We start from the raw sequence: 23,777 nt of genomic DNA on the forward strand, positions 1-23,777 counted from the left end.
ATCTTCAATTATGTCGGAAAGTGGAGCTGTCTTCTCCATCTAACTGATAATGGGAGTCTGTTTTTTGCAAAAGTAGTTTGTCTGTTTGTGCCGACGCCTTAATGCTCGGGTCCTTTTCCTTTCTTGTCTTTGTCCTTAGTCATCTTTTCTGCAATAACAGCTGTCAATGAGTCCCAAAAGTCACCGAGATTTGGCTCATCTTCTTCTGGATCGTGTGACTCTCCTGCCAACACGTGTTCGGCTGGATCACTTTCTGGTTCTGATGGAGTCTGACTGGTGCCTGACTTCATGGAGACGTCATCATCATGGCTAACTGTTTGGAGAAACTGTTCTTTCAGGTTCGGCAAAAAGGGTAGGAAGGCCATCGATGAATTTAGCCTTCCAATGACTACTGTTAGCATCAGGTCGCTGGGTAACCTTGATGAGAAAGACATCCTTGTACCAACGAAAATGGGTAAGCGAAGGACATCGTAAATTCTGGAGAAGTTCACGGCTACGATCCTGAGAACTAGTACTGGTACCAACAAAATGGAGGATGATAGTTTGAATGAGGGTATAAACGGCATCCTCTTGGTGAATTGGTTGCTGTGTAGTCGGATCAACTTCTAACTTAACAGAAGTAAGGATTTCGTGATGTTGAGTGGGAGTGAGAATATTATCCCACCATCCTTTGAGTTGACCGGTGAAGCCATTTATAATGAATTTAACAATGGCATGGTCACTATTACTGTGTTGGCGACACACAGTGGCGTACATCATCATCTGATGTAACTTCTTATAAATGCCATACTCTGATTCACCATCAATATTCCATTCGTAAATGGTTTTACCATGGTAGGATCCCTGGTCATTCAGATAAGTTTCCTCGTAAAGGACATCTGGAGGAGTCGGTCGGGCATAATAATTTATGGTAGGTGGTAATATAGCTGGTCGGGCTGACGAATAAGAATGGAGTTTATTGACTGTCACAGGTTCTTGGAAATTCAATTGAATTTCATGTATCTGTTGGGACGATAGATCATCGTCTGGAAGAGGGTCAGATCTAAGCATATGGATAGATCTAGTAGGATCTTTATCAGAACCGGGTTAGACATTTAATGTTTTCATTTTCTGTAAAAGGGTGTCCATAAATTCTGTATTTGAAGCTTTTAACTTAAAATTAGTTACTTCTAAAGGTGGTTTGATAGATACGGGATGGATCATGGATGGTCCAGTCACCGGTGGAGTTAAGGTTCTGTCCTTAAATGCATTAACTGCTTCTTCGATTCTGGTTAATTGTTTTCCCATTGTTTGGCAAAACAAATTGGTGTAATTATTCTGTTTACAAACTAAACTTAAATCAAAGAGTTTAATATAGTCTGTTTTAGTAAATCTAGCTGATTGAGCATCTATATAGGCGGTGGCAACTAAAGGCTGTCTTGTAACCTCACCATTAGGAGCTAATTCTAATGATTGAGGTGGTGGATGCAAGGCATGGATAGCCTGTCCTTCTGTTGTGGTCCAAGTTTTATACTGGTCTTCTAACACATTTAATTGTGATTCAAATATTGTATTATACCATTCCACAAAAGGTATTAGTTTCTGGTGTAACTCAAGGTGCTGATAATATTGAGTTTTATACTCCTGTAACTGTTGGGAAGTATGGTTTGCAAAGTACCATGTTCTAAAATCCTGGTAAATGGGTTGCATAAATTCCTGGTTTAAATATTTACGATTTTCACTTCCTGGTGTGAAATCCATTAAATTTCAAAATTCATATCACTGGCCGTTGGGCTATCTGGTATTTGAGTCGTATAGACTCCATGTGGAATTTGGTTATTAGAAATTCTAATTCCATGAATTTCTGCAGTCATTGGATCTTCCTGAGGATCACTAGGTAGTCGACTAAGTGGTCTAGGAACCTCTTGGAGTAATGAATCTACTGATTGGCGGCTAGATTCTGGTAAATCTACTCGATATGGGGGAATAGACCTAAAACTGTTATTAGAAAAACTTCTGGGTGCTGTTCGAAAACTAGCATTAGAAGATTTACTTCTAATTAATGGAGGCGTCTTCTGGAATTGGAGGTAAACATTACCGCCTTGTGTCGGGATTACATCATCCAAATTGTGCTGGATGATTGGTCTCGGGGGTACAACATTTGGAATATTCCAGATAGATGGCATATTCCAAATGCTATACCCCCGAGACCAACTAAGGTGCTCACTAAAGGTTTTGGCTAGCACGTCTGTCAACGACTTGCAGGTAAATGGTCTACACGCAATCCCTGCTATACGACTTACCTTACGAGACTTGGGTGACGTCCCACTAACCTTAACCTTTACTTAACCTTACATTAGCACAAACCCAGGAATAATTATGCACATAATACATGTGTAAACAAAATAAATTACAACATATATGATCTCATAAATTTACTGTTGTGGTCTGCAAATAAAACCATTATAAGAGATAGTACATGTAACGCCCCGAACTAATTACTATAGCCCTGTACTTCCATCAAAAGTGATCACAATGATAAAGTGGTTATCTTTCATTTATTTACAATTAAGCTTTACAAAAGAGTAATATAATAGAAAGACAAGATAAAAGTTAGACGAATAAGAAATGCCCTAAAGATTTACATCTTTTCAAGACGATAGTTGGTTGCAACAAAAGTGGACTTAAGTCCAATACAGTTAATGCTGTGTTTGGTTGGGGAATTTGGAGAGGGATTTGGAAAGGGAAAGGGAAAAGGTGTGTGAAACTGTGTGAAATATAGGTATGTTTTATTCACATTTCACCTTTTTTTTCCATTTCCCTTTCCAAATCCCTCCTCAAATCCCCCAACCAAACACAGCATAAAGCCCTTGACTTGTACAAAGAAAATATAGTAAATACACAAAAGAAGCTCTTGCTACAAGTCCTCCCAAACTATTGCCTTGGCGGAGGCATATCATCAACACTTAAAATATTTTTCCCACATAGGGTGAGCCAGAGCCCAAAATATTTTTCCCACATCAAAATGAAGAACACATCAAAATTTATTAGATATGAGTTTATACTTTAAATATATTCATCAATTAACTTTTTTATTGTTGATTATCCTATTAAAATAACTCATGATTAAATTTATTTTTAGGAATTGATTTCTTTTGAGAATTAAACTATAAATTTCTTATTTTTTTAAATTTTTTTTATTCAAATTCAGAGTTTGAGTTTATGTTTGTCAATTCAACTTTATGCATTTTCAAACTTTTTTTTTTTATAGTTTAAAATCATTCCAAACCTATTTATGTTTAATGAATCAATATAACTAAAAGACAAACAGCATGTAAAAAAAAAAAAAAAAACCACTAACTGAATATAATGGGAGTTTAAATTAATTTTATTTTAATTCATTATATTATGTGGGATGCTTAATGTAATATCTACTATTGATTAAACAAAATTAGTGTTACTTTGTTTAATATTAGTCATTTTGATTAATTATAATATATTTTTGTTAATCTATTTGTGGTTGTCAGAAGTAATTCTTAGATAAATTAACTATTATTTATGTGATGATTTACTTAATATATGATAATTTTTTTAAAAAAATTCAATAATGTGAAATATTAAATATTTTTAATGATGTGATATAAGATTTATATATACAAATTAAATAAAAATATTAAGAAACACAATTAAATAGTATTTTTTTTTATTATAATTATTGATTTTCTAAAATTTCGTACATTGGTTATTATACTAGTGGATAACCACTAGTGTAATAAATAGGAACGTATGGTACATTTTAAAAAAAAAATGTATATTAGAAAGGAGATTCTATTATGTGGTGTTGTGAAAAGTTGGTAAAAAATTAATTTTTTTTGACTTTTTTAATCTATTTTATCTTTTTATAAGTAAAAAATATAAGAGGTAATTTAACTCAAAATGAGTAAAAAGTCAAAAACTGACTTTTTACTGGATTGCCAAAGCACCCCTATAAACACTCATTATCATATATACCCTAATTTATGTCCTTCTCTTCTTTAATTATAATCTTATTTCAATTATGACTTATAAAATATTAAATTATATCTCATATATTTTAAAAATATAAAATTATATGACTTTTTTTTTTTTTAAAATTATTAGATGGATACAGTACACATATTTTAACCATAAATAGAATAGCATGCAACGATCGGAAAAAGAGAGACAAATAGTTGGAAATAAAAGCTCACGGAGAATAGAGAGCGAGAGAGAGAGAGAGAGAGAGAGAGAGAGAGAGAATGAACGGAGTAGGGAAGACGGTGTGTGTGACGGGAGCGTCCGGGTACATAGCTTCGTGGCTTGTCAAGTTGTTGCTCCGACGTGGATATACTGTCAAAGCCTCTGTTCGCGACCCTTGTCAGTTCTCTTTCTCTCTCTCTCTTTCACTTTGATATGATATCTAATCCTTTTAGCTATCTTGATTTCTTTGAATACCCAACACCTGATTTTGCTATGCGATTCACTCTCCTTTGATTAGTGCTAGGTTTTTTTTTTTTTTTTTTTGGTGCTGTTTTTATTGGGTAATTTTATGCGGTTTGTATAAAATGATTTTTGAATTTTTTTTAGAGAATATTTTAATTTTGGGAAATTACAAAAAAATAAAACCCAAAATACTGCTGAGTTTTTTTATTTTGTTCAGTAAAATTAAATTTATTTTCAATCTAAACTATTTATATTTTTGTTATTAAACTCGCATATTTTAAACATTTTAGGTACACTTACGTTTTTAATGATTAAAATATAAATTTTTTCGTTAATTTTACTTAATAGAAAATAGAAATATGGCTAATTGTTTAGATTAAAAATATAAATTAAAATATTAAGATTTAAATTGACAAAATAAAAAATTTAAGTTTTATTTTATTATAAGGGTCATACTTTGGATTATTTATTTATTTATTTATTTATTTAATTTCTCCTTTAATTTTTGTACACAAGGGATTTTCTGTGTGTGTTGATATGCCATTGGGAAAAGTAGTTTTTAAAACACAAATTAGATGTAGTAATTTGCTATAGTGGGTCATAATTATTGATTTGATTTTATTAAAAAAATTGCCAATGGCTGATGTGTTAAATCTTTCAATTATAATTGATTCCTTGAACATTGATGAAATTGTGAGCCAAGAGTAAGCAAATACAAGGCTGATTTACCATACATTGTCTATGAAGAAGTGGTTGCCCAAAAGAATTATGATTTTAAATGCTGAAGCAGAGAGATCAGACTATCTTGAACTATCTAAGACTAAGGCCTCGTTTGGGATAAACATTTTTAGCATGACTGGTTAGTTATTTTAGTCTGGCTAAAAAATTTTTGTTTGGAATAAATATTTGAATTCTTGTTTTTTTTTTTTGGTTGATTTGATGGTTGTGAGATAAAAAATGAAATGATTATGATTTGGACGCGACATTTTGTCTTATTGGCTAAATTAACCTATTTTATTTTTGTGTTGGCTAACCTCAACCCGTATGCCAAAGGGAGCCTAAATAAATTTAATTTTTTACATGAATAATTTTTTCAATTGATTGTATAAAAATCAAAGATTTAAATAACCTAATTTTTAGTTGGATTATAATGAAATTGTAAAATGTCAAAAAGCCATAAGATCAAAACTATACAAAACCAGCCCATACACCCCCCCCCTCCCCCCCCTTCTCTCTCTCTCTCTCTCTCTCTCCATATCTATGTGGGAGTCATGATTTGGTGCATTTGTTGTGTTGTGAAATTGTGTGTGCATAGTAAATCAAAACATTCAACAAGAGGGAAGCATAATTTATGTTTGGTTATGGATCTTATTGTAGAGGTAGGTACAAGTTCCTATTTAGGTTGACTTTAAAATTAGTTGTGTTACATGGACATTTCTATTTTGTCTCCCTAGTGTGTGGCCTTGTTGGTTTGGCTCCATAGGATGGAAGGAATTAAGAGTACGGTGAGATTGAATGGGGGAGATTATTAGTGTAGTAGTATTAGGTTGAAAATGTAGAATAAAGAGTGTTTATTTGTAAACCACTAGATTAGTAATACTATAAATAGTATTAATATATAAAATTAATATTTTTTAATTTATAGTATTTTTTTAATATTATAATTATTAATATTTTTGTACTTTTTAAGTCGAGTTAATTTAGAGACACTTAAAAAAATATAAATTTTACATAAAAATTCACTAATTATAAAAAAATCATATTTTTTTAGTATTTATTAAAAAATTTAAATATTTCTTTCACACATAAATTATTTTAAAAAAATAATATTAAAATTATTTTAATCCATTTGATTTAATATTTTAATCCATTAATCCCATCTCATATGTTTTCCTTTTATGCTAGTCCAACCAAGGAGGGGGATTGCTAGTTCCCTTGGGTCCCGTTTGTTTTCAGAGGTAGAATGGAGGGGCTTCATAGTGAGAGGATTGTTAGTGAGGGGATTAAGTAAAATTGTGTTTGTTTTGATGATAGTTGTTAGTGTAGGAATTGTTAAATTATTTTTATATAAAATAATAAAACAAATAAAAAAATATAAAAAATTAAATATTAATATTTTAAAAAAAATTCCCAATATATAAAAAATAAAAAAAATAAAAAAATTTCTAATCCCCTCACTATTTTTCTAATACCATCTCTACCTCCTCCATCACAATCTCCCTTCCAAGGCCATTACTAATACCAAGAGATTAGGAGTCCCCTCCCCATCTCTCAAACCAAACACCCCATATAGTAGTCCCACCTCACTATCAATCCAAATCCCCTCCCTATAACCCCAAACAAAACGGGGCCTTGGAGTGTTAATCCCATCACAACCTTCCACAACCAAACACTCTCTATGCGGCTGGCCCTCCCTCACTATTAGTCCAATCCCCTCACTCATGGAGCCAAACAAACATGGCCTTTGTGTCCACCAGATTTGACCTTTATTTTCTCCAAATCTATCCCCACTCCTCTCCTGATCCTATGTCATAGCTTTAGTGCTTTGATCGATTGCAAATGATGGGTCCAATCAAGAATAAGAGAGAGAAATAAGAGAGAGAAGAACCCTAGGTTCTAGAGAGAGAATTTCGCAATCAATCAATGTTCAATATTTAAAAGTTAGTTACAAAATGGTTATCACTTCCCTAGATATAGGCTAACAACTACCCACCACTAACTATCACAGGCCAAGCACATGATGTCCTACATCAGTTTTGTTGCTTATAAAGTTGTTGGTAGTGAAGACATTGTAATCTCAAAACAGCTTCTAGCCATCGGATGGTTGTATTGTCAAATTCACTACTTATAATTGTGAGCCACTCATATGCTTATAAACATCAAATATACAGTTACCTCTAGATGCAATCATATTAATGTATGTATTATACAACTATGTGTATGAATTAATGTGTATGAACAAGTACAAAATTCTCACGGTTGAGTTGTTTGGTTCTAATCTTGTTACCAGTCTAATTTTTTCCAAGTTGTCATTGGGAAAGGATGTTTCATGCTGACATGGTCACAATAGCTGTATCCTTTTATTGATTATGGCTACACTTTATTAGTTTTTAGAATTATTTGTTACTTGATATTCAACTGCAGCTGATCCAAAGAAGACAGAGCACTTGCTTGCACTTGAGGGAGCCAAAGAGAGACTTCACTTGATCAAAGCAAACCTACTGGAAGAAGGTTGCTTTGACTCTCTGGTTGATGGGTGTGAAGGTGTTTTCCATACAGCATCTCCTTTTTATCATGATGTCAAGGACCCCCAGGTTCATCCTACATCTGTTATCTATAAATATATATATTGTTGTGCTTTCTTTTATGGTGGACCTCTCATGTGTTGATTAAATGTTTTGAGAATTTGCAAAAAATTCTAAAAGTAAATTTTTGACCTTTTCCTCAAAAAATGCAGTTTCAAACATTGTCACATAGGTGTATTATGCATTGTACTATTGAAAGATTAATCTCAAGTACAAGTTAGATGCAGACAAGCTGAAGGTGTGAAGTTATTTCGATCCATGGAAACTCGAGGATGAGTTTTTTTAATTTTTAATTTTTAGGAGGCAGAGAATGATGTAGAACAAGAGTTTTGTAATTTTTACATTTTATTTTATTATTTTGGAATTAGATTTCGACTAGGATTTTGTTAAATAGTCCATAATTCTTAGTTTCTTATTCTAGTTTGTATTTGTGTAAGTTTTTTAGTTTATTTTAAAATTACTTTTTCTAGAAGTATTAGGTTTAGTTTATTATAACATGTGTTGGCATTTGGGCATGGGGAAGTTATTCATTCAATCAATAACAATAACAACAACAACCTTGAATTCAAATATTATAAACTTGAGGGAAAATACTATTGATTGAACGAATAACTTCCCATGCCCATAGGCCTACACATATATTTATAATAAATTGAACTTAATAGGAAAAGTAATTCTAAAATAAACTAGGAAACTTAAACTAATACAAACTAGGAAACCTAAGAAAGTAAGAAGGAAAATGATATGGAAGTCCACTTTTTAGACCTACTTTCTTGACACATCACTGGGTCTAGAAAGTTCGTCTAACTTTTGGGCCTAAATAGCAATGCTCAACTAAGAATTCTACACTATTTAACAAAATCATAGTCAATCTAATTCCAAAATAATAACAATAAAATATAAAAATTCTAGACCTCTTTTCCTACATCATTTTCTCCCTCTTAAGAAAAAACTTGTCTTTTCCATGCATCGTAAAAACTTCATGTGCTTCAACTTGTTTGCATCCATCTTGTACTTAAGATTAATCTTTTCCATTATTTGACTTTGAGGAGAATTTAATATTCTTTGGATGCTTGTTTCAAGTGGAACTTGTGGCTGAAATGGATTGTAGTGAACTTTGTTAAAATCCACCTACTCTCCACCTACTTCACCCACTTAAACCTACTCCACTAAACCTAACCCACTACACTACTACCACCTCACCTACTCCACTAAACCTAACCCACTACACCACTACCACCTCCACTTCACCTACTCCTTACCTACTACACACTCACCCTCTTCTATATATAGGAATCATGAATCATTGTAATAGATATCAACATTATATCAATCAATAATACATACAATTTATTCTCTCTCTCTTTCTCTATACATTATTTCTTACATGGTATCAGAGCTGGTTTAAAACCTAGTATTTTCGCTTCCCCGGCGGGCGGCAACCTCACCTTAGCCGCCCGCCGGACCTCAACCTATTCCGCTAATAAAATCAACAAAGATTTGTGCAACTGTAGTCATGTGTGAGGCTGATGGAGAAGAATTCTTCACCTCATATGACGAGACAGTCTGGAACTGGAAACACTGCAACATTCTGCTCTGGAATTCTGCAGCAGCTAGATTATAGCTTGGTTGAGTGCCAAGCTTTGGTTCTTCCACCCACTCTTGAACTTGCCCAGCAAAGTGTGAAGGTTCATGCTTGTGTTGGAGGGACTAGTGTGCGCGAAGATCAGCGCATTCTCTCCAGTGGGGTTCATGTTGTTGTTGGTACTCCTGGTCGTGTGTTTGACATGTTGCGGAGACAATCACTTCGCCCTGTTTGCATCAAAATGTTTGTCTTGGATGAAGCTGATGAAATGCTGTCACGAGGTTTTTAAAAATCAGATCTATGATATTTTCCAGTTGCTGCCACCCAAAATCCAGGTTGGGGTGTTCTCAGTTGCTGCCACCCAAAATCCAGGTTGGGGTGTTCTCTGCCACAATGCCACCAGAGGCTCTTGAAATCACCAGGAAATTCATGAATAAGCCTGGAAAGAGAAAAAGCTCATGCTAGGATTTGCGAAGTGATTCGCTGCAGGAATTTTGGCTTTGGATGAAACCCTTACCATACTCCACTCATTCTCTCCAACTGTTCTAACTTTTTATTTTTATTATTATTATTATTATATCAAATAATCAATGCACTCATGTTCCCCAGTAACAGTGTCCACTTTTGACCCAAACCATTTTCAATCCATCATTTCTCCTTCACCTTTTGCACCCCACTCACCGACTCTCTCTCCACTTTATCACATGGGTTTGTCCCTCTCTCTCCTCCATTTGATTTCAAAAATCACTTATTTTTATTTATTTTTTTCCAAATCACTTTTCCTCTTTTTTAAATACCCCACTTTATTTTGAAACAATCGCACTGATGTTTTTCATATAATCCATCTATAAATATTTTTTATCTATTTTCTTTCTCCCTTGTTTTCTTTCATTTTATTTTTATTTTTTCAACAAAACACTCCCCAAAAAAAAAAAAACAAAAAAAAAACAAAAAAACAAAAAAACAAAACAAAAAAAAACAACATTTTACAAACTTGTCATTTCTTCATGCCGGGGATCAACCCCGATCAGCATTTTACACCATAAAAAAAAAAAATAAAATAAAATAAAAATAAAATAAAAATAAAAAAAAAACACAAAACAAAACAAAACACAACCAACACAAATCGGAACAGTGGGATTTTTCTTCTCGCCTATTCCGCCGGTCTTTTCTTCTTGCCTCCGTCCTGGGCGGTCCTTGACGGTGTTGCCTCCGTGCTTCCTCGACCACCAAGCAAGTTGCCTCCTCCCTGCTCCTCCACTGCAGCATATGGTGGACCTCCAAAACGGAACATCACAGTGGCCTTCCGCTTCAGCTCCTTGTTTTCCGTCTTTAGCACGCTTATCTCTGCTCGCGCATCCTTATACATGTGTTGGAGCAGAGCTAGCTGGGAGTTTAACTGTTGCACTTTATTTGTCCTGCTCTGCAGCCGGTGCGACAAGTTTGTGACCGCCGTCATGGTTTCCACACATGACTTCAGAGTATACTGATTGGCCTCAATATCAGTTTGCACCGCCATTTTTTGCTCCACCGACCGCATCGGAAAGTTCAAAGGAGCAAACCCAGAAGTGTTTGGTTGGGGTTCACTGGCCACCGCACCAGTTATTTCTCTTGTGGACTCGTTCAGTTCTGGAAAGAGCGTAAGCAGACCACGGGAAGAGGAGGCCATGTTCTGGGTAGCTGGACGGGAAGAAGAGGCCATGTTATGGTTGCTGAGTGTTTCAGAGATGGGTTGGTTACAGAGTGGTTTTTACAGAGTGTTACCAGTGTATCTCTCTCAGCCCACGAAGAGTTTTTCAGAGGTTTCAGACTGGTTTGATTTCCACATGTTCTCTCAGCCTCCGCCTTCATTTATATAGCACATGACGAAGAGGCTGACACGCGCACTGTCGATCACGTGCATCGCCGCGTGTCTGGCGCGCCTTTTGATGGCACGTCTTTTTATGGATTGGGCACGCCTTTTGATGGCACGCCTTTTTATGGATTGGGCACGCCTTTTGATGGCACGCCTTTTGAAAGATTGGGCACACCTTTTGAGGGTGCGACTTTTTAAGGGTCCGACAAGACTCTGTAAACTGTCCCGACATAGATTCCGGTTAGTTTCTACAAGGGTCCGACAAGACTCTGTAAACTGTCCCGACATTGTTTCCGGTTAATTTCTACAAGGGTCCGACAAGACTCTGTAAACTGTCCCGACATTGATTCCGGTTAGCTCCTTCATGGGTCCGACAAGACTCTGTAAACTGTCCCGACATTGATTCCGGTTAGTTTCTACAAGGGTCCAGCAAGACTCCGTAAACTGTCACCACAACTGTCACCACAACTGTCACAACATTGTCTGCTACAACGGTCCGACATGACCCCATAAACTGTCTTCTACATCGGTCTGACACCGCCATCCAGTGTCCTCTACACCGTTATGACACCACCATACAGTGTCCTCTACATGGTTATGACACCCCCATACAGTGTCCTCTACAACGTTATGACACCACCATCCAGTGTCTTCACCAATGGTCTGACACGACCATACAGTGTCACCTATCCTCTTTTATTTTTATGTATTTTCTTATTTTGTTACTCTCTCCAAACTCAAGTTGGTTAGTTCCTATCCCCCTTGAGTTTGCGGGGGGCTGTTAAAATCCACCTACTCTCCACCTACTTCACCCACTTAAACCTACTCCACTAAACCTAACCCACTACACCACTACCACCTCACCTACTCCACTAAACCTAACCCACTACACCACTACCACCTCCACTTCACCTACTCCTTACCTACTACACACTCACCCTCTTCTATATATAGGAATCATGAATCATTGTAATAGATATCAACATTATATCAATCAATAATACATACAATTTATTCTCTCTCTCTTTCTCTATACATTATTTCTACACCACTACCACCTCACCTACTCCACTAAACCTAACCCACTACACCACTACCACCTCCACTTCACCTACTCCTTACCTACTACACACTCACCCTCTTCTATATATAGGAATCATGAATCATTGTAATAGATATCAACATTATATCAATCAATAATACATACAATTTATTCTCTCTCTCTTTCTCTATACATTATTTCTTACAAACTTTTTGATTGATTTTAGTAGCACATGCATTCACTAACGCTGTGTTTGGTTGGAAGATTTGAGAAGGGATTTGGAAAGGGAAAGGGAAAAGTTAGGTGAAATGCAAATAAAATATACCTACATTTCACCTAACTTCACACACTTTTTCCCTTTTCCATTCTAAATCCCTTCTCAAATCCCCCAACCAAACATAGTATAAGAAGAATAGATCAACTATATTGCTTGAGAATGCATCGCTTGGTTTATCCAAGAATACTCGTAATGAGTAAACTCAAAAGTCCCATAGGTTGGCTGATGTAATGTTGGACTAAATATCTTGGGTTGAATTGAAGTTGCCAACTAAATAAATTTTGGAATTTTTAAAAGCAACATCACCATCCCTTATAAAGGGAACTTCCATGCATGCAATGGACACATTGAACATCCTCTTGCTCCTTTTCATCATAGAACTCTCCACTGCCACCCTCATTCACTCCTAAGGCTGCCTTGACTCTCTTTTCTTCCATATTTCGGAACTCTCCTTCATCACCCACACCACACATAACATAAACAGGCACTTGACTAATTAGCATGGACCATCAATTGCAGCAAAATGGCTTATTGACTGTTAGGGCCTAACAACTTTTTTCAAAGCCTTTTAGAGCTTATGCTATTTCTTTAGCCACTGACTAAACATGGCATTGTTTGGTTATATTGCAAAAAGCATTCTTGTCTAGAATTTGTTGCCCATCTATAAAAGCTTGTTGGCAGTTGTTTCCAATATCATTGAGTGCATCCTTTTAGAGACACTTTCTGGTTTGAGTTATAACCCTAAACTCTAAATTTTGTTTTTATTCTGCCGATTGGTTTCTCTTATCTTTTTATAATTGTGGTTGTATCATAAAACATTGTTTTTATTATAAAATATTTAGGATGTTGTTCTAGTTTCCAATTTGTTTCCAGTTAGTTGTATCAAACTGTAATTTCTATTAAGGATATTTGCTAGTGGCCTTGTTCACCTAGTGCCATGGCAAAACATGTTTTGTTATTGATAAGAGCAATCTTTACAACCTTGAGTATACGTGCATATATGCTATCTTTGATTTGTTAATAAGCATGCCTTTTATTCTGTGTTTGTTATCTCAACTATTCCTCACCTCATTTCAGGTGGAATTAATTGATCCCGCATTGAAGGGAACACTTAATGTTCTTGGCTCATGTGCAAAAAACCTATCTGTGAAAAGAGTAGTGTTGACATCTTCTGTAGCTGCCGTTGCTTTCAATGGTAGGCCTCGAGCTCCTGACGTCGTAGTTGATGAGAGTTGGTTTTCTGATCCAGAGTTCTGCAAGCAAAATAAGGTGTGTATGTGTTGTTTATTCATTGTCTGTTGATATATAATTTCCTTGTACATATGGATGCTTAATCCAGGGCTGGCAAAAGTTTGAGCTACCAGCAACCCACATTCACAGGACCAAAACTAGGAAATGAGCCCCTCCCTTTTCTTTTTTTTTTTTTTGGGGGGGGGGGGGGGGGAAGCTCAGCCTATTGTATCACTAGAGTGGTGTCAATCTAAACATATATTAACCTAGATTTGCATGCCATTTAAATGTGTTTAGTGCATTATAGAAATGTTCAAAGTTTAGGGTACTTGAAAATCTGAGTTTTGAAGTTCATAATGTCCTTGTTTCATATTCATTGATGCTCTCACTTGAAAATCTGGCCACTTAGACACCTCAAGAATTTTGGTTTTCTATGTTCTTTTAGATCTTGTTTGAACAAGTGATCTAGGCCAACAAAATCGAAGGAAAAATAAATAAAAAAATGAAAAAAAATCCTATGTCCATCATTGTAATATATCATTTGCCCCTATAACACACTGTTTGTTGTTTTCAATGATCTATTTTTTGTGTGAATTTTCAAAGGTAGGATTTTCAATGAACCATTCTGCATGAAGGGCCATAATTTTGTTTTGTTTCAATCGATATGCTTTGTATGATTGTTCATAATTTGCAATTGTAATGGCTGTTCTTTCTATTCTGTTGAATGCTTCTGTGTTTTCCCATCCCCTTTTTTTCTGCTACCAGCTTTGGTATGTGCTGTCAAAGACTTTAGCAGAGGATGCTGCCTGGAAGTTTACAAAAGAAAAGGGTATTGACATGGTTACAATTAACCCAGCAATGGTTATCGGTCCTCTCTTGCAGCCAACGCTCAATACAAGTGCCGCTGCAATTTTGAACTTAATAAATGGTATGTGTTCTTTATATTTTATAACAGATGCACATAATCTGTTCTCATTTATGGATGACGTGACATTTCCTTTCAGCTAATTATTCAGGAGGAACTATGTTTACTTTTGTGAAACAACATATTTATATTTCTGTTGAATCAAACTATTCCCCCAAGAAGCTGTATATTGGGCTTTGGCTTCTCTTTCCTTCATTTCATGATATGTATTTGTTGATGAGTAACATAAATAAATAAATAAATCTATAATGTAATTTTCCTAGGAGCATTTTAATATTCTTCCATCTAGAAATAATTGTTGCTGAAACTTGATGCATAAAACTTTAGTTGAATTAATAAGGCTTTTGCCATATTTTATTTTTTGCAAAATGATGTGGAACTTTTTAAGGGAATAATGGACCTGTTTATTTGCTCCTTTATTCTGCAGGGTCACAAACATTTCCAAATTCTACATTTGGATGGGTTAACGTTAAAGATGTTGCCAATGCTCATATTCAAGCATTTGAGATTCCTTCAGCTAATGGAAGATATTGTCTGGTTGAGAGCGTTGCACACCTCTCTGAAGTTGTGAAGATACTACAAGAGCTGTTTCCTGCTTTTCACCTTCCAGAAAAGTAAGTGATTTATCTCATATTCAGTTTATTAAACTCTGCTTCAATGTTTCTTCTTCTTGAACTGTTTAGCATGTTGTTTCAATTTGTTTCAATAGTATTTCCCTTACCTTTTCTAACAGTCTCTGTGAGACCCACCTGCTCCTACTAATTTGTCATGTCATTTTATGTGGTTTTCACATACTACCTTTTAAAACATAGTTGATGGGACAAGTATAACATAGCCGATGAGATAAAAAGAGGCTCAGTTGGAAAGTTCTTGAATTGTATCATTTTCTTGAAGTATATACATTGCCTCCTATAGTTTTGACTATTTGAAGAAGTTTTTAGCATAATATGATATTAAACGTTGTGCAAGTTGCAAGAAGTCCTTGAGCGTTTAATGCAAGCTATAATTTAACAAAATGAGTCTAGGATAATAAATAGATAAGGAGCCACTGACTTCAACTTTAAGACATTTTTTTAATAATTCAGCCATTTTAAAACTTCTCTTGTGTCTTTTCTTTCATCATATAAATTATTTGTTTTAACGTTATTAATGCTTTTATCAAAAGAAAAAAAAAAGGTCTAACTTTAACAAAATAATTAACCTCGCTCCAAAAAATAATAATAATAAATAAATAAATTTCCAGCAATTTGGGCCTGGCCCGAGTTCATATATTATGCTCAGTTCGGGCTTAGGTACACAAGTTTGGGTTGCAAGTCGAGCTTGGGCAACATTCAACACAACTTGTGCTAAGCTTGAGCAATCTCTCAATCTGATTGAACCCGCCCGAGTTGCACCCTTAGACTAAGCCATCCGAGTTGCTAAGCTTCCAATTTCATTGATGATTTGTAGTGTGAATATACATGTAAGATAAAAGTAGGACATGCATGTAGAATATACTCAAATTCTGACCAATATTTTAGATGTTTGGTGACTTTATATATTTGTTTATAAATTCAAAATGTTGGGGTACTTGATGTTTTTTTTGGTTGATGTTATCTCTATGGACATATTTAGATATCAATTGACATGTCTTTAGTCTTGGTTTGGTTTTTGAGTTGGGACTAAATAAGCACAGAAGGATAAAAAAAAGTCACAAAATCACAAAATGACAAAACACTTAACTTTTGATGCAAAATTACCAAATTGATCCATATACAAACAAAAAGTCAAAAAAGCCAAACAAGAAAACCAAACGAATAAGAAAGTCCCAGGCTAAAAAAGTCAAAAAAGCTAAGTTTGCCAAACGACACCTAAGTCCGTGACCTTTTTATTTGTCCTTTTGGGGCTTTTCAAGAATAGGCATTGACAGTTTTATTTTCTTCTTTACATGCAAATTTTGTGCTGTCATACTTCCTTTCCAATAATAATTTGTCATTTTCATTTTGTTGAATGGAATTTCAATGCTTGGATATTGATGGAAAGCTTGGGGACCCGTTTAGTTGTGTTTTCATTTTCCGTTTTATTTATTAGAAAATACAAAAACTTATTTGGTGAACTGTTTTGGAGATTTTTTTGAAAAAACACACTTTTCAATAAACCCCAAAAAGTCATTTTTGAGTTTTTGAAAACTGTTTTCACGCAAAAATGGAAAATATTTTTGTTTTTGGAAAATAAAGAAAGCTAAAGCACAACCAATTTTCTTACTCATGACTGTTTGGTCTTCTGGATTTTGAACTTAGCATGTGATCAAACAAATTCTTGTACATTATTTTGCATCTTTATTTATTTATATTGGGAATCCGAAAAGTTGGTCTACAGTATTGTCTACTGGGTTGCTATTTTCCTGTCGTTATTTAGTGTTAGCACATTCTTTCGTAAGATTTATTTTTGTCTTTCAGTGTGCTTCTCTCTTTTTGTAAGCATCACTAATGTTCCATTGAGGTTTTTCTCTTTTTAATTAATTAATTTATTTTTAAAATGATAACATAAGTTAGATACATTTTCCAACAATATCTATAGAAGATTGATCAATAGGTGTTGGCAGTTGATTGATATTGAGATTTGAACCTTTGATAGTAGTTAATGTTCATATTTTAGGTGGAAACCTGTTGAGATTTGAACCCTTTGAAAGTAGTTCATTCACTAGTTGTGTTCATTTCTAACCTGTGCCCTTTTTTTTAATCTACATCTTTGGGATAATCTTTGTAGGTGTGCTGATGACAAGCCATTTACGCCGACTTACCAGGTGTCTAAGGAAAGAACAAAAAGCTTAGGTATTGAGTTCATTCCCCTTAAGCAGAGCATCAAGGAAACAGTTGAAAGCTTGAAGGAGAAGAAACTTTTTACTTGGTGAGTTGTGGCAGTCATATCGGATAAAATAAGGTTTGAGCCACCACATTGTTTTTGGCATTCCTCTGTGAGTTGTGGCAGTCATATCGGATAAAAATAAGTCTGCATTTTGTTTTCAAATATTTACCCAAATTGTGGAACCTCTTTTTGAAACTGCTCTCTATCAGTTGAAAATTGGAAGCCTTATAATTAGTATTAACTGCTGCAATAAAGGCCTGTTTTGTCTGGGGCTGTAGGTCCACTAGGGATCTCACTCCAATGGTCCATATTGTTTATCTATTAGGTACTGTTTTTCCATTAGTTCCTTGTGCTTGTGAATAGATTATTCATCAAAAAAAAAATATTAATTGATCTGATAATTGTGGTTATATATACAGTTCATGTTTTTTGGAAGATGATGAAATAAATGGTTACAATTATAGGTTCAAGTTGTTTTTCTTTTCATAGATTATTTAAAATGAATGATTTGGATCATAATAATTATGGCTATATGGTCCAGACGTCCTGACGAGTGTCATTGCATGATTATTAAGGCTGCAAATGAATAGAGCCATTTGTGAATAGACTTAATCTCGAGCTTAACTCGCTAGGAGCTCGTTCGAACTTGGCTCGTCAAATATTTTTGCGGTCGAGTTCGAGCTCATTAAAATTTTAATAAACTAGTCCAAATTTATTAAAATTCGGCTCCTAAGCTCGGCTTATTAGTTGGTTGGTTTAACATTTATTATTTATATATTAAATAATGTAAAAATATGTATAAAAAATGAGATAAATATGTTATTTATATGTAAATAATAACTAGATAATACATTTGTATAATAGTGGTGGTAGATATTATTATTTTAGTAAAATATTCTTCTTCCTTTTTCCTCTTTTTATTTATTTATTTATTTATTTTTAATATGTTTATACTAGTGTATGCTTGTGCCTAAAGCCACGGTGTAAATAATGTTGGGATCAAATGCAGTTATAATGGGTTGTTTTGGGAAGATGGTAAAAAGTGACTTTTTGGCTTTTAACCAAGCTTTTAGCTTTTTTAGACAAATGATTTGGGAAGTTGGTAAAAAGTAACTTTTTGGCTTTTTTAGTTAATAATTTTTTATGTTGTCATATCATCATGGCATAGTGTAAAATGACCAAAATACCCCCTTCTCATTTGCAAATTACAGAATTTCACATGCTCTAGCTCCTTGTACTGTCACATACTCATCTCATGGATATGCAACGTTTTTTTTTTTTTTTTTTAAATAAAATAAAATAAAAAATTCAAAATATTTCATTTTTACCTTTAAATGTCTTCCTAAAAAATAAAAATACAAATTGTATAAAAATTCACCAAGGATAAAAAATTAAAATAAAAAAAAAAAACAATTGTCTTATGATATTCAGCTTCCAGCTTCCCAAATGGGTTTCAAAACAAAAGTAACTCCTCATATGTAAATTAAAAATAAATAAATAAATAATTTAAAAAAATAAAAATTGTATATATAACTCATCATAAAAATATTAAGAAAAGTAAAAAAAAAGCTTCGCTAGGCCAAAATAACTCCTCATATGTAACCGTATATATTATTCGTAAAGATTGATTACAGCCGTAGCTCACGGCGATTTTGCACCAACACATTTCTAATAGATTTTCTAAATTCGTTCATTTCTATATCATCATCACCCGCTGGGTCAAGCTCATCATCATCACCAACACCCGCTGCGTTGGGCATGTCGCTAAAAATAAAATGTTCCGCATTAGCAACCCTGTTGAATGCTTCATCTTCGTTTGAGTTGCGGCGTATGAAATTATGTAGTGCCATTGAAGCCCCAACCAATGGCACTTGCACTTTCCCAAAATCATACCGAGGCCCAGCGTGCTTTCCACACTCCGAATGTACGTTCAATTGCACTCCTTAATGAGGAGTGCACTGTGTTAAAAACTTCGTTCGTGTTGCGTGCTCGTCCAGTCACACGGAACTGTTCTTGGTGATATCGACATCCTTTAAACGGTGCAAGAAAGCCTTTCTGATTCTTGTACCCTGCATCAACAAGGTAATACTTTCCTGTGTGTGTCCAAATAATTTTAATTAGTAAGAAATGTTAATAAAAAGACAATAAATCAGTCATGATATTGAACAGTTCCACTTCATTTTACCTTCTACTGGGTGTGAAAATTTTTTCGCCGGATCTTGGGTAACTTCGTTAAATACTCTACTGTCATGCATACTACCCTCCCAGCCGCAGGAGATGAACGTAAAACACAAGTCAAAATCGCAAACTGCAAGGATATTTTGCGTGTGTCGTCCTTTACGACCAAAATATGGTGGTGCCTCACGTGGATTCAAATTTGCCTCCACATGCGTCCCATCCAACGCCCTAATACAGTCCTGCATGCTCATATAATGCAAACATGCCATAAGTGACTAGTAAAATTACATTTTGGACATACACAACTATTTTGACACATGGCAAATTAACGAACGTGTTACACCTCACCCTGAATGGCAAATATTTTGGTTGCGACTCCAAGTAGGATGTCTACTATTTTGAGGCCTTGTCGGTCGACAGTGGGCTCGTGTAAATTCCTTCATTGCTCTAAGAACACGCTTAAAATGACGCCACACTGTCTCCCCTGAGTGTTGGAAGCGGTCTTCAATATCCCAACTTGGGAAGCCTTGCAACACGTATATAAACATCCCCACACTCTCAACTATATCAATACCATGCGGACGCTGCGGGAGTTCGAGACCAAAATCGGCTACTAATGTGTTACACAATTTTATGAACACATCCCTTGGCATCCTAAAATTACGCTGAAACGCTTCTTCTCGGCCTGTAAGCATCTCCTGCATCCATAATCTCCCGGTCAACGCAGATGTGTGAAATGGAGTCCTGTCAACGTATGCGTACTCATTGGCCACACGTGCAATTTCTAGCCATATCATTGATGTTGTCATTTCCATCTCCCCGATTGTCTCGCGTATCCACGTATTAATTTGGCCATTGCACACAACACCCGCGCTACTACCCTCTTGCGGATCCATTGATGCTGTATAACAAATTCAACCAAGAACACAAAAAAAAAACAAAAAAAAAAACAAAAACAAAGAAAAAAAAAAGAGATGATTCAAATGCGTAACGTATGTTACTCTTGCAACCATGCAAGCCTATTGGAATCAAATTTGAATAACAAGAACGCACCTTTACTAGGGGACGTCAGCTGAAGTGTGAATATCTTAACTGCTACTGAAATTGCTTACTCTTGTGATGCGCATGTATTGGACACCCCTGTGTACAAATAAATAGGTAGGCTTCCCCAACTACAAATTCATTCCTGTGGGCACGTGAATACCTTGGCCAAGTATTTGTACACCATCACATGGGCAAGTGTATCCCCCTTTAGCAGAAATATCAATTCACATAACTTTTACAAAAAGTATAAGATTCCAATTGCAGTCAGCATGTACAAATAGGTTTCACTTTTTGGATTTATATTAGTTTTTTAATTGAGAACATGTCTTCTTTTTTTTTTTTTATGGGAAACCCATAACAACTGGAAAAAATAAAAAAAATAAAAAAAATAGAAAAAATCTTATAAATAAAAACATCCCAAGTTCAGAAACATAAGTAAATAAGCAAAAAAAAAGTTAAAAAAAATAAATAAATTGTAACTAAAAAAAAATGATCATACTCTACTGTCCATGCATAAGCTCCTAATTTTTGGAATGGTCACACACCTACCATTCAAACGTGTTTAACGTTCAACACTGCATAACAGCTGGGTTTTACACACCATAATAGGAAACACAAAAATAAAGAAAATAAATAAACATATCCCAAGTTCACAAATAGAAGTAAATAAGAACAGAGAAAAAAAAAAAAAAAAAAAAAAGCACAAAGTAGTTAACATTGCACTTGTTCCTTCCAAGCTTTAATTAAGGTCAAGCACCCCATCCCGCCCAAATAGAGATACACCGCGGGTTCCACTGACAACAGTTGGATGACATATGGCACGCTTCTCTTTTAACCACGCAACAATGCAATCAACGGGGAGGCCCATCATGAGGTCGCGGTTGTCCGGTGAATCCATTAGCGAGCATGCAAATGAAAATAACAGACCACCCAGATCCAATCCTGAAACATTCATAAGCCTCGCAAGACAATCCCCAACAGTGTTCTCGCCCCTTCCTGTCACAACATATAGGGTGACTTTCAGCTCCCTGCTTTGTTTGCTAACAGCCTCCACAAGGTTGTCCATGCTACTGGCCACTGTACCAGGGGCTGCCCTCTTTCGACGCTTTGCGTTGGCTGATCCATCTGCAGTGGACTGTGGGGGAGCATCATCAAATAGCGAAGAATCAACCACGTTTTCGCCGCCTCTATCAAGCACAGTAATAGGTGGTGTGCCATCACTAAGAGGTGCCATGCCACTGTCAGCGTCTGCATCATTGGCGACCATATCATCATCACGGATTTCAGTTGGGGTCCATGCATGTTTTCCTGTTGCAGAAGCGCCCGAGTACACCATTTCCATAAGCTCCAAGTGCTCCAAGGGCTTTGTCTTGAACTTTGCACATCGCTGGTTCATCTGACAGAGTAAAAAAAAAAATGTCAAGCAACCCAACAACAATTACTTTGTAAACAATAAAATGAAGAAGGCAGTTGTTATTTGGAAAAGTAAAGTACATCATACCGCTTGCATTTTCGCCCACCAATGCTCAGGTGCTGTGAACAAACCCGTGGCCTGGTCATATCCTATTCCCGTGAAGCCTTGACTAGCATCTTGCAACTTTTTCCAGGCAACCCAATCTTTTTTCAGATTGTCATATTTGTTTTTAATTTGTTTGGCCGAATGTCGCATTCCAGTTTTCTCATAGAACTTGTTGGCAATATTCTTACACCCAGTGCTAGATAAGGCACATAGTTGTCGGTTACCTTTCTTCATTTCACCAAGGACAAGTTGTAGGTACAGCTTAGTGTTGTCACTATCCCAAGTGCATTTGTGGACAGGTGAGTTTTGGCTTGATGTCACACCTTTGCCATGTGTTTTTGAAGGGGTACGGGGTGAAGTACAAGTGGTTGCCATCACACTACGAGTGGGTCATAAGTGTAGTTCACAAGAAAATGAGCATACAGCGCAAGACAATTAATTACATGTATAGAAGTAGCAATACAACAACGCATGCAATCCAATTAGTTAATTTCTTTACAGTACAACAACGTAGCAGTGGTCGTAGACAACAAAAAATAAGGTTTCTTGAATATGAAAATACATACAGTCATACAAAAGTTCATAATGCATTACATCGACATGTCTAATATAGTGAAAGAGGCATAATATGCAAGTTACACGTATAACTACGTCCAACGTCAGGGTGTCCGGTCTTGAAAATAATACAAAAACCCACAAAATGAGCATGAATCACATACGAAACAACAAGGCAATCACTATGACGCTCAACGCACCGACGACTGTCCAAAGCAAACATAGGCTCTAATCTATGCGATCAACGTCACTACGTAACCCCAGATTAACGTCATTCGGAGGGAGGTCATTAGCAACCCTTTCTTCGCGAAACTCGTCACACCAACCTACCCACGAAACACATTTCTGGCATAAACAAGTTCAGTAGTTAGAGTCATTTATTTATGACATAACCGTAAATGACAAGTACAGGAGTACATGCATTGAATAGCGGTAATACGCACCGTTGGACTAGGGCAAACATAGTATGCACGACCTGGGTTTTTGTTAGATCTAGAAATCTTTACAAAGCAGTGTCCAAAGCCACATGCACACATCCTTCATGGCCATGAAGAAGTGGCAGTTGACATCGAGGAAGCCATTTCTGTGGTGTGTAGTGGAATAAGAAATGTTAACATGTCTCCTTATAGTGGTGTGGAACAATAAATGTCAATGGATGTGTTTCTTAAACCCCAGATGCATGTGTCATCATATGGGTGTCGGAAAAATGTAACCCATGGACAACTTGTGACTTATTACATGTAGAGAACACCTAATACAGATAATCTTAAAATGAAATTTGTGGCTTTTTTGGCTGTTATACCATTTCCTTAATTCATGTGAAAAATGGAAACATGCAAGCCATCTTTGCACTTCCCAACAGTACTACCACATCCACCACATGACAAAAAAATTGAAAGAACTAGTTGGGAGCATAAGGACCAATTTCAACATCAGCTTTTCCCGAAAAAATAAAAAGGGAATGGAGGATAAGAT

At 35.5% G+C, this 23,777-nt stretch overlaps 1 pseudogene across 1 annotated transcript; it reads left to right on the top strand.

Annotated features, from left to right (window-relative positions):
- The first annotated feature begins 4,217 nt into the window (after window positions 1–4,217).
- Window positions 4,218–17,812, top strand: LOC114270910 (phenylacetaldehyde reductase-like; annotated as a pseudogene). The gene is made up of 6 exons (XR_014350696.1): window positions 4,218–4,374; window positions 7,585–7,754; window positions 13,582–13,773; window positions 14,500–14,662; window positions 15,087–15,273; window positions 17,408–17,812. The product of XR_014350696.1 is annotated as a phenylacetaldehyde reductase-like (transcript).
- The last annotated feature ends 5,965 nt before the right edge of the window (window positions 17,813–23,777 follow it).

The sequence above is a fragment of the Camellia sinensis genome, chromosome 14, assembly GCF_055761805.1.
Source record: "Camellia sinensis isolate YWXY chromosome 14, ASM5576180v1, whole genome shotgun sequence".
NCBI lineage: Eukaryota > Viridiplantae > Streptophyta > Magnoliopsida > Ericales > Theaceae > Camellia > Camellia sinensis.